General features: G+C 42.5%; 1 protein-coding gene across 1 annotated transcript in view; it reads right to left on the bottom strand.

Annotated features, from left to right (window-relative positions):
* LOC126153521 (putative ankyrin repeat protein RF_0381) overlaps positions 1-12,617 on the bottom strand; it is a 155,121-nt gene that overhangs the window by 33,853 nt on the left and 108,651 nt on the right. The gene's annotated exons all lie outside the window — the stretch shown is intronic.

Here is a 12,617-nt window from a genome sequence, read left to right as displayed (position 1 = left end):
CCAGCTGATTGAACAATGGGGTAGCGCAAGCCGCGAGTGCATTTACGTTACAGCCCCTTGCGATAAGCGCTTTAAGAATGTCCAAGTGGCCTTCCTCCGCAGCAATATGGATCGGTCGTATCTTAAAAATGTCTGCGGCTTCGACGTCTGCTCCTTTCGACAGCATTTCCAGGACATCTTGCAAGTTGCCGGCTCTTACAGCAGCGTGGAGTGATCTGATGATGTCGTTTGCATACATGGTTTACAGAGTATGTCACGGACACTTTACGGAGAAACACCGCACGTACCTCCTCACTGATCAAGACTTCCTTACAGAGTATGTCACGGACACTTTACGGAGAAACACCGCACGTACTTCCTCACTGATCAAGACTTCACGCCGAACTGCTACCAGCATTCACTGTTGTATCAGCAATTGTTTGCAACACTTGAGCACTCGCAACTGAAATACGCCACCCAGGTACTCCAACATCTGAAACATTAAACAACGTTGGTAATGCAGAAGCAAGAAAAAAATTATCTACGGACGTGGTCAAGGTGATACTGCCGCAAAATAATACTGCGATCACTAAACAGATTCACTGAAATATTAATATTATAAACTAAATAAACTACCCAAATATGAACACTACGGCGGATTGGTCGGTTCCTTACCAAAGAGAAAAATTTACCCGGTGAATCCCTGTTCGCTATACTAAAAAGACGTACTTAATGCTATTAATAACTATGTAAAAGTTCCTTGTCGGTAAGCAAACAGTAATATCACAAATCTGTAGGTGAATTCTTGATACATATATGAGCGCGGAAACTACCGGATGCTGCTGCCAACTGTGGGAACGGCGCTGTCTCCTCTGGTCTGCGCCATATGTCTTACGCTTCCCCCATCAGATGTCGCGCGTGCTTCTTATCCCATGACTTTAATTGACAAACTGGGAAACGGTACCTAAACAAAAGGAAGCCAAATAAGCTTATCACCTGTGGGCAACCGGCGACCAACGGGCCGGATCTTGTTTCAGTCCAGCCCACGGAAGAAACTCGTGAGAGCGAGGGGCTGCAGCATTTTGCCGCTATTCTAAAACTTCGTAAGTAAAAACATATTCATGTCGCCGAAATACATGTAAACACATGTAGATTGAGGTGAACATAAGATGAATGTACTCTCAATAACGCGTTTTTGAGGCACAATTTGTTTGCGTATCGTGTCGAGAAAGGGGTGCCATTAATAGCGGCGCGTTACCCCACAAAAATTAAACGACACGGACGCTGTAGTTATGAGTTCATGCGCTAAAGGTATATCCACAGGATGCAGACACACGGCAATAGAAAGGTATGCACAATAAATTTGTGGAAAGAACGCACTTACGCATGGGCATTCTCGTGTCCACTCGTTGCCTCATTGTGCAAGCAGTCTCCTATAAATTCCCTTCTTTGGTTGCGAGCTTCTGTTGCGTTTATTGTGCTGAAAAGGCGACAGAAAAAGGAAACACAAAAGCGGCTGTAGGTAAGTAAGTATCCAAATAACAGAGGTACGAGCAATACGACGTGATGACAGTGTTTTGTCTGCAATTTTCAAAAAAGGTCACAGCGAGAGTTCAGATTTTCTGCTTGGGAAACTGCAGTGACAAGGCTAGCAAAAAAATTTCGTTGGCTAGTAAATGGCGATTTATATACCAGTTTCAACTATTTATTCCTCATTTCATAACAAAGCACTTCAGTGATTATTCCTGAAACTGAGAAATATTGAAGGGAGGCTCTTATTCATTACCTGAAGGTTATTTAACGTTCAATTCGTCGCTTTTTATTTGTTTACATAACTTTAATCATGAAAGATGATGTGTAGATTAATATCGTCGCACTCGATAAATATGGGAATTTCATTAACGCCAGCCAGAATCAACTAGAACGGACGTTGTATTTTTCAATTTTTTTTTTTTTTTTTTTTGCATCATGAATGTGCTTCATTTCAATTTTTAGTAGTTTTTTGAGGAGATAAACATACCCCATCACTTCTTTTGTACAAATGTCAGGCTTTCCAGTTGTCGAGCTTTTAAGTCGCCATAGCATGAATATTCGTCCACAGTTTTCATTTAGGCCCACACTTTTCATAAATTTTTGGCTTATTCTTCTCAGTTTTCTACTTCTAAATTTACAGTATCTTATTGTTTACAAAAATTTGATCGGAGACCTTTCTTGTAATACTTGACGCTCAGGCCAATAGATCTCGAATTTTTATTTAAATAATCTTCAGAAGGGGCACTCAGTACGACTTCCTTCTTTGTCTGCAACTATCCTTAAACTTAAGCATCTGTCCTTTGGAGTTAACAAACATTATTCGCTTCACGGGGTAAGCTCAACACATTACACAATCAAACACACACGAGCTTCAGCTACCTGTCGCCTACTAAAAAGCGCAAAGATTCCAACCGAACGCATGTAGCAATGTGCTGTTGGAAAATTACGTGCATGCGCAATGTTGAACACGAAAATGGCATTGTGTGGACGCACTTTAAGTACGCTACTGTGGCGTCACGTGACGAAGTGTCCCGTGAGTATCAGTAACTATGTGAATCAGGCCACCCCCCACAGAATTTTTCTCCTGTGCCAACCTCTTCATCTCAGACTAGCACTTGCAACCAACGTTCGCAATTATTTACTAGATGCATTCCAATCTTTTTTCTTCGTCTACAGTTTTTACCCTCTACAACTCCCTGTAGTACTAAGGAAGTTATTTCTGATGTCCTACCATCCTGTCCCTTCTTCTTATCAGTGCTATATATTCCTTTCCTCGCCGATCCAGCGGAGAGCTTCCTCATTCCTTACCCTAACAGTCTACTTAATTTTCAACGTTCCTATGTAACACTACATCTGAAATGCTTCGATCCTCTTCTTTTCTGGTCTTCCTACAGCCCACGTTCCACTACCATACAATGACGTGCCCAAACGTACATTCTCAGAAATGTATCCCTAAAATTAAGGTCTACGTTTGATACTAGTAGACTTCTCTTGCTCAAGAAAGTTTTGTCACCAGTGCTGGTCGGCTTCTGATATCCTCCTTGTTCCGACTGTCATGGATTATTTTGCTGCTTAGCTAGCTGAATTCCTTAACTTCCTCTGCTTCGTGATCACCAATCCTGATGTTAAGTTTCTCGCTGTTCTCATTTCTGTTACTTCTCATTACTTTCGTCTCTCTTCGATTTACTCTCAGTTCATATCCTATACTTCTTAAACTGTTCATACCATTTAGCAGATCCTGTAATTCCTCTCACTTTCACTCAGAATACCAAAGTCATCAACGAATCTTATTACAGATACCCTTTCACCTTGAATTTTAATTCCATTCTTGGACCTCTCCGTAACCGCTTCTTCAATGTGTAGACAAAACAAGAGGGACGAAAGACTACATCTCTGTCTTACACCCTTTTTAATCCGAGCCCCTCGTTCCTCGTCTTCCACTCTTATTATTCGCTCTTGGTTCTCGTACATATTGTACATTACCCTTATTTCCCCTATTTTTCTCAGACTTTCGAACACGTTGCACCATTTTACATCGTAGATCGCTTTTTCCAGTTCGACAAATTCTATGAACGTGTCTTGATTTTTCTTCAGCCTTGCTTCCATTATAAACCGCCACGTCATGATTGCCTCTCTGGTGCCTTTACCTTTCCTAAGACCAAACTGTTCCTTATCTAACACACACCCAGTTTTCTTTTCCACTGTTCTGTATATTATTCTTGTCAGCAACTTGGATGCATGAGCTGATAATTTGATTGTGCGGTAATTCTCGCGCTTGTCAGCTCTTGCAATCTTCAGAATTGTGTGGATGATGTTCTTCCGAAAGTCAGATGGTATATCGCCAGACTCATACGTTTCATACACCGGCGCGAATAGTCGTTTTGTTGCGACTTTCCCCAATCATTTTACAAATTCTGATAGAATGTTATCCATCCCCTTTGCCTTATTCCATCGTAAGACTTCAACAGCTCTTTTAAACTTCCCTTCTAATACTGGATCCTGTATCTCTTCTATATCGACTCCTTTTCTTCTCCTATCACGCCATTAGAGAAGTCTTTCCACTCACAGAGGCCTTCAGTGTACTCGTCCCACGTATCTACCCCTTCTCTGCATCTAACAGTGGATTTCCCATTGCACTCTTAATGTTACCATCTCTGCTTTTAATTTCACTGAAGTGTATCTCTGTATTCCTGAGATTCCCTGAACATTTTTGTGCTTCTCTCTTTCATCGATCAGCTGAAGTATTTCTTCTGTTACCTGTTTGTGGTTTCTTTGCAGTTATGTACTTTGTACCTACGTTTTTATTTCCAACTTCTGTGATTGCCCTTTTAGAGATGTCTATTCCTCTTCAGACGAAATGCCTACTGCGCTATTTATTGTCACAGTATCTGTAGCCTCAGAAAACTTCAAGCATATCACATTCTTAGCTTTACTGTATGATTAAATGATGATGGCGTCCTCTTGGGTAAAATATTCCGGAGGTAAAATAGTCCCCCATTCGGATCTCCGGGCGGGGACTACTCAGGAGGACGTCGTTATCAGGAGAAAGAAAACTGGCGTTCTACGGATCGGAGCGTGGAATGTCAGATCCCTTAATCGGGCAGGTAGGTTAGAAAATTTAAAAAGGGAAATGGATAGGTTAAAGTTAGATATAGTGGGAATTAGTGAAGTTCGGTGGCAGGAGGAACAAGACTTTTGGTCAGGTGATTACAGGGTTATAAATACAAAATCAAATAGGGGTAATGCAGGAGTAGGTTTAATAATGAATAAAAAAATAGGAGTGCGGGTTAGCTACTACAAACAACATAGTGAACGCATTATTGTGGCCAAGATAGACACAAAGCCCATGCCTACTACAGTCGTACAAGTTTATATGCCAACTACCTCTGCAGATGATGAAGAAATAGATGAAATGTATGACGAGATAAAAGAAATTATTCAGGTAGTGAAGGGAGACGAAAATTTAATAGTCATGGGTGACTGGAATTCGTCAGTAGGAAAAGGGAGAGAAGGAAACATAGTAGGTGAATATGGATTGGGGGGAAGGAATGAAAGAGGAAGCCGCCTTGTAGAATTTTGCACAGAGCATAACTTAATCATAGCCAACACTTGGTTCAAGAATCATAAAAGAAGGTTGTATACCTGGAAGAATCCTGGAGATACTAAAAGGTATCAGATAGATTATATAATGGTAAGACAGAGATTTAGGAACCAGGTTTTAAATTGTAAGACATTTCCTGGGGCAGATGTGGATTCTGACCACAATCTATTGGTTATGAACTGCAGATTGAAACTGAAGAAACTGCAAAAAGGTGGGAATTTAAGGAGATGGGATCTGGATAAACTGAAAGAACCAGAGGTTGTAGAGAGTTTCAGGGAGAGCATAAGGGAACAATTGACCGGAATGGGGACAAGAAATACAGTAGAAGAAGAATGGGTAGCTCTGAGGAATGAAGTAGTGAAGGTAGCAGAGGATCAAGTAGGTAAAAAGACGAGGGCTAATAGAAATCCTTGGGTAACAGAAGAAATATTGAATTTAATTGATGAAAGGAGAAAATATAAAAATGCAGTAAATGAAGCAGGCAAAAAGGAATACAAACGTCTCAAAAATGATATCGACAGGAAGTGCAAAATGGCTAAGCAGGGATGGCTAGAGGACAAATGTAAGGATGTAGAGGCTTGTCTCACTAGGGGTAAGATAGATACTGCCTACAGGAAAATTAAGGAGACCTTTGGAGAGAAGAGAACCACTTGTATGAATATCAAGATCTCAGATGGCAACCCAGTTCTAAGCAAAGAAGGGAAGGCAGAAAGGTGGAAGGAGTATATAGAGGGTTTATACAAGGGCGATGTACTTGAGGACAATATTATGGAAATGGAAGAGGATGTAGATGAAGATGAAATGGGAGATAAGATACTGCGTGAAGAGTTTGACAGAGCACTGAAAGACCTGAGTCGAAACAAGGCCCCGGGAGTAGACAACATTCCATTTGAACTACTGATGGCCTCCGGAGAGCCAGTCATGACAAAACTCTACCATCTGGTGAGCACGATGTATGAGACAGGCGAAATACCCTCAGACTTCAAGAAGAATATAATAATTCCAATCACAAAGAAAGCAGGTGTTGACAGATGTGAAAATTACCGAACTATCAGTTTAATAAGTCACAGCTGCAAAATACTAACGCGAATTCTTTACAGACGAATGGAAAAACTGGTAGAAGCCGACCTCAGGGAAGATCAGTTTGGATTCCGTAGAAATGTTGGAACACGTGAGTCAATACTGACCTTACGACTTATCTTAGAAGAAAGATTAAGAAAAGGCAAACCTACGTTTCTAGCATTTGTAGACTTAGAGAAAGCTTTTGACAATGTTAACTGGAATACTCTCTTTCAAATTCTGAAGGTAGCAGGGGTAAAATACAGGGAGCGAAAGGCTATTTACAGTTTGTACAGAAACCAGATGGCAGTTATAAGAGTCGAGGGGCATGAAAGGGAAGCAGTGGTTGGGAAAGGAGTAAGACAGGGTTGTAGCCTCTCCCCGATGTTATTCAATCTGTACATTGAGCAAGCAGTAAAGGAAACAAAAGAAAAATTCGGAGTAGGTATTAAAATTCATGGAGAAGAAGTAAAAACTTTGAGGTTCGCCGATGACATTGTAATTCTGTCAGAGACAGCAAAGGACTTGGAAGAGCAGTTGAACAGAATGGACAGTGTCTTGAAAGGAAGATATAAGATGAACATCAACAAAAGTAAAACGAGGATAATGGAATGTAGTCAAATTAAGTCGGGTGATGCTGAGGGAATTAGATTAGGAAATGAGACACTTAAAGTAGTAAAGGAGTTTTGCTATTTAGGGAGTAAACTAACCGATGATGGTCGAAGTAGAGAGGATATAAAATGTAGACTGGCAATGGCAAGGAAAGCGTTTCTCAAGAAGAGGAATTTGTTAACATCGAGTATAGATTTAAGTGTCAGGAAGTCGTTTCTGAAAGCATTACACTTAGCCATGTATGGAAGTGAAACATGGACGATAACTAGTTTGGACAAGAAGAGAATAGAAGCTTTCGAAATGTGGTGCTACCGAAGAATGCTGAAGATAAGGTGGGCAGATTACGTAACTAATGAGGAGGTATTGAATAGGATTGGGGAGAAGAGAAGTTTGTGGCACAACTTGACTAGAAGAAGGGATCGGTTGGTAGGACATGTTTTGAGGCATCAAGGGATCACAAATTTAGCATTGGAGGGCAGTGTGGAGGGTAAAAATCGTAGAGGGAGACCAAGAGATGAATATACTAAGCAGATTCAGAAGGATGTAGGTTGCAGTAGATACTGGGAGATGAAGAAGCTTGCACAGGATAGAGTAGCATGGAGAGCTGCATCAAACCAGTCTCAGGACTGAAGACCACAACAACAACAGCACTTCCGTATCCCACTTCTTTGCGCACTGATTTTTCCTAACTAGCCTCTTAAACCCAGTCTACTCTTCATCACTATTATATTGCGATCTGAGTCTACATCTGCTCCTATGTACGCCTTACAATCCAGTATCTGATTTCAGAATCTCTGTCTGGCCACGATGTAATCTAACTGAAATCGTCGGCCAGAGTGGCCGAGTGGTTCTAGGCACTACAGTCTGGAACCGCGCGACCGCTACGGTCCTTAGATTAGTTAGGTTTAAGTAGTTCTAAGTTCTAGGGGACTGATGACCTCAGAGGTTAAGTCCCATAGTGCTCAGAGCGATTTGAACCATTTTTAACTGAAATCTTCCAGTATCTACCGGTCTTTTCCAAATATAACTCCTCCTCTTATGTTTCTTGAATAGAGTATTCGATATTACTTACCGAAATATTGTAGAACTCAATTAGTCTTTCTCCACTCTCACTCGTAGCACTTCCCTCACATTCACCTGTAACCCTTTCTTCCACTACTTTTCCTACAACCGCCTTCCAATCCCCCATGACTATCAGATTTTGATTTTCATTTACGTACTGATCTACCCGCTCAGTATCCTTTTGTATTTTCTCTGTTTCTTCATCTTCTGCTTGTGACGTTGGCACGTATATCTGGCCTGATTATACTCATAAGGCAAATTTGTGGTATTTTGAACTCCTGCCCTTACTGATGAAATGGGAAACACGGAGACCCAGCATGATCACGACTGGGACGAAAGTAGTGAAGCAATGTCAGAGGAGATAGAATGTCTGTGTTGAGAGCTTTAATAATACAGTATGTGCTTCTCCATCTTTGTTCGTAAGTAATTTCGCTAGGTGTCGGGTTCGCCCTGTAACTCGCGAAGTACACCAAATTAATATGTGAACACTGACGTCGCTGAAGGAAGCGTTCTCTTGTCAATTTAGATATTTTTCCCACCTCTGCTCCTTTGTTTGCATTTGTTACAAGACTATTTGCGGACACTTACCACCGGAGGATCTTGTCAATTGCGTGTCAGGGCCCTGAACTGAAATATCCTTTTGCGGGAGCGTAGCTGTTTGTCATTGAAATAACTTTCCTAGACCTACAGATGGCACGTAAGCACTGAATTGAAAGTGTGTCGCCGGCCGAGGTGGCCGAGCGGTTCTAGGCGCTACAGCCTGGAACCGCGCGACCGCTACGATCGCATGTTCGAATCCTGCCTCGGGCATGGGTGTGTGTGATGTCCTTAGGTTAGTTAGGTTTAAGAAGTTCTAAGTTCTAGGGGACTGATGACCTCAGAAGTTAAGTCCCATAGTGCTCAGAGCCATTTGAATTTGAAACTGTATCGTGTGGACGAAAGATGTTGACAGCAGCATGTTCTATGCACGGGTATCTGCGTAAATACCTGCGCAGACCGATCCATGAGCAAGGACCGACTTAACCGTAAATATAGTTGGTCACACATTCTTTTGAATTAAATATGACAAACTGTATAGTACTTGTCGAAGAATGCTCGCGTAACGTCATCTTTTCAGCTCATGTTTTCCATTCGGAAGCGATGCAATCCATACGATCAAATTCAAGGTGGTATTTGCACCTTTACTTCACAATGACTTTCGCGTCAGTAGGTGGTACTCAAATTATTCAACCTCACACTCTCTGGTCGCAAACCCAAACATTATTTACTAATCTTTTTGTTGTCAATATGGTACAAGCACGGTTTCAAGCGGGAGGTCATGGGGTGCACAACGACAACTCTATATTTTTTGTAGTATCAAGTTTGCTTCAAATTAAATATTTCTACACTACTGGCCATTAAAATTGCTACACCAAGAAGAAATGCAGATGATAAACGGGTATTCATTGGACAAATATATTATACTAGAACTAACATGTGATTACATTTTCACGCAATTGGGGTGCATAGATCCTGAGAAATCAGTACCCAGAACAACCACCTCTGGCCGTAATAACGGCCTTGATACGCCTGTGAACTGAATCAAACAGAGCTTGGATGGCGTGTACAAGTACAGCTGTCCATGCAGCTTCAACACGATACCACAGTTCATCAAGAGTAGTGACTGGCGTATTGTGACGAGTCAGTTGCTCGGCCACCATTGACCAGACGTTTTCAGTTGGTGAGAGATCTGGAGAATGTGCTGGTCAGGGCAGCAGTCAAATATTTTCTGTATCCAGAAAGGCCCGTACAGGACCTGCAACATGCGGTCGTGCATTATCCTGCTGAAATGTAGGGTTTCGCAGGGATCGAATGAAGGGTAGAGCCACGGGTCGTAACACATATGAAATGTAACGTCCACTGTTCAAAGTGCCGTCAATGCGTACAAGAGGTGACCGAGACGTGTAACCAATGGTACCCCATACCATCACGCCGGGTGATACGCCAGTACGGCGATGACGAATACACGCTTCCAATGTGCGTTCACTGCGATGTCGCCAAACACGGATGCGACCATCAAGATACGGTAAACAGAACCTGGATTCATACGAAAAAATGATGTTTTGCCATTCGTGCACCCAGGTTCGGCGTTGAGGACACCATCGCAGGCGCTCCTGTCTGTGATGCAGCGTCAAGGGTAATCGCGGCCATGGTCTTCGAGCTGATAGTCCATGCAACTGCAAACGTCGTCGAACTGTTCGTGCTGATGGTTGTTGTCTTGCAAACGTCCCCATCTGCTGACTCAGGGATCGAGACGTGGCTGCAGGATCCATTACAGCAATGGGGATAAGATGCCTGTCATCTCGATTGCTAGTGATACGAGGGCGTTGGGATCCAGCACAGCGTTCCATATTACCCTCCTGAACCCACCGATTCCATATTCTGGTAACAGTCATTGGATCTCGACCAACGCGAGCAGCAAGTCGCGATACGATAAACCGCAATCGCGATAGCCTACAATCCGACCTTTTCCAAAGTCGGATACGTGATGGTACGCATTTCTCCTCCTTACACGAGGCATCACAACAGCGTTTCACCAGGCAACGCCTCTCAACTGCTGTTTGTGTATGAGAAAACGGTTGGAAACTTTCCTCATGGCAGCACGTTGTAGGTGTCGCCACCGGCTCCAACCTTGTGTGAATTATCTGAAAAGCTTATCATTTGCCTATCACAGCATCTTCTTCCTGTCGGTTAAATTTCGCGTCTGTAACACGTCATCTTCGTGGTGTAGCAATTTTAATGGCCAGTAGTGTATTTCACTGTTGCTTCGATGTTTGACTCAACGTACAAGAATGAACACGGAGGAGGGGGCCGCCATCAGATCAACAGCAGGCTGCAGTCTGTGCATCACTGCTTTAAATCGATCCCAATGCGTAGTCACAGTTTAGGTGGGTTCGAAAGTTTCCAGTGATTAGTCATTTTTGAGAGCATTTCTTGTGCAGAACAGCGGTTTTTCTTAGTACTTCAATATGAATGTAGACAGTCTTGACAACTACAAACCTTTATTTTTGTAGTTACCGATTTCGGTCGATTACTGGCTGTCTTCAGACCTCATACCATGTTGGCAGGCGGTGGTGGTGAACGAAGCAGGCGTTACGAACTACCCGAACAACTGCTAACCGCTAACCACAAAAATTAAGGTTTCTTGCGGTCGATACTGTTTACGTTCATTTTAAAATTTCCAGCGATTGTTTGGAAAAGGTGTAATCATATAATAATGGAACTTGTCGCCTAGTATGCATAATACGATACATTTCGATATGTTTACAATCAATGGTCAACTGAATATTCTGGCATTATCCACTGGGCCATTTATATACCTTATGAGCAGTAACGTTGCTTCAAAACTCCCTCATCGTATAAATAGGTGTGCCACATGTCCCGATATATCGGGAGCGTCACCGTAATGGATCTTCTTACCCCAACAAGACTCAATTTCGTCCCGATCTTGCAAAATACTGTTACGAGCTTGGCTCAAGTATTGAAGTAACGCCACCTATTAGCTCAACATGTAAATGCAGCATCGGTTAGTTTTATTTCTGTCAACAAGTTTATTTCGACAGATGGCGTAGCATGTTGCGAATCCTGTATCGACGACGCAAGCACCTTCTAGATATAGCGCCATCGTTCGAGAAAATACCAGACTTCTCCCATAGTACGGAGCTGGTACTATTTAAGCAGCTCCAGGCTGAAGATTGGGGAAGCTGTTTCTCGTCCAGCGTGAACGGCTCCATGTTTTTTCGATTTTTAGTGTCTACACTTTTTGCCCACCGTTTTGACTGTCTTCTCTGTGCCACCTTTATGTACTACTTGTTGTCAAACTCAAGGCTGAAGAGCGGCGTATTGTGCTGCTGACAGCCCGCCTTTGTATGAGGTGTTTAAAATCACAATAAAGAAAAAAAGAAAAGAAGAAGATCGGGCAGTTCCCATTTGAATAAGGATCTGATAAGACGATTCTTTCTCAATGTAATGCGAACGCAGAGCGCATGTTAGTAATGTTTGAAGCGTTTACTGCGGGGATATAGGGCGTGAAGTGTAAAGTGACGTTTACTTCGACGACTAAAGTGTTATTGTCGACTGTTTACCGTCTAATAAACTTACCATAGCTTACGACAATCCGTGAGGATGAAAAGAGAAAGTGTCACTTTTCGGATGATTACACAAAAGCCGGCCGGTGTGGCCATGAGGTTCTAGGTGCTTCAGTCTGGAACCGCGTGACCGCTACGGTCGCAGGTTCGAATCCTGCCTCGGGCATGGATGTGTGTGATGTCCTTAGATTAGTTAGGTTTAAGTAGTTCTAAGTTCTAGGGGACTGATGACCACAGATGTTAAGTCCCATAGTGCTCAGAGCCATTTGAACCATTTGAATACACAAAAGAGCGGCCTTCTATGAAGAAAGGACGTAGGGATCAGGAAGTGTTGTGCGAGATCTGTAACTTTTTCATCTCAGTAACTCACGGAGGTAAGACAAATGTGAGACATCACATTTCTATAGATTCGCGTTAACATCGACATCAAAGCTTATTTCTATGGTTTTGATCGAAGAAAATACCCAGAAGGAACTGTCCGTTGCTATTGCAGAACTATCAGCAGCTTATAAAGCTTCCGAGCATCATCAGTCCTTCAGTTCAATTGGCTGTCCCGTAAAACTGAATGCCGCGATGAATCCGGAATCAAAAGTCGCCGCAAAGCAGTCTACAGCCAGGACCAAAGCTACAGAGATTGTTAAAAA

Source organism: Schistocerca cancellata, chromosome 2 (assembly GCF_023864275.1).
Source record: "Schistocerca cancellata isolate TAMUIC-IGC-003103 chromosome 2, iqSchCanc2.1, whole genome shotgun sequence".
Classification (NCBI taxonomy): Eukaryota; Metazoa; Arthropoda; class Insecta; order Orthoptera; family Acrididae; genus Schistocerca; species Schistocerca cancellata.
Note: the sequence above shows the minus strand (reverse complement) of the source record. Positions and strands in the feature narration are given on the sequence as shown.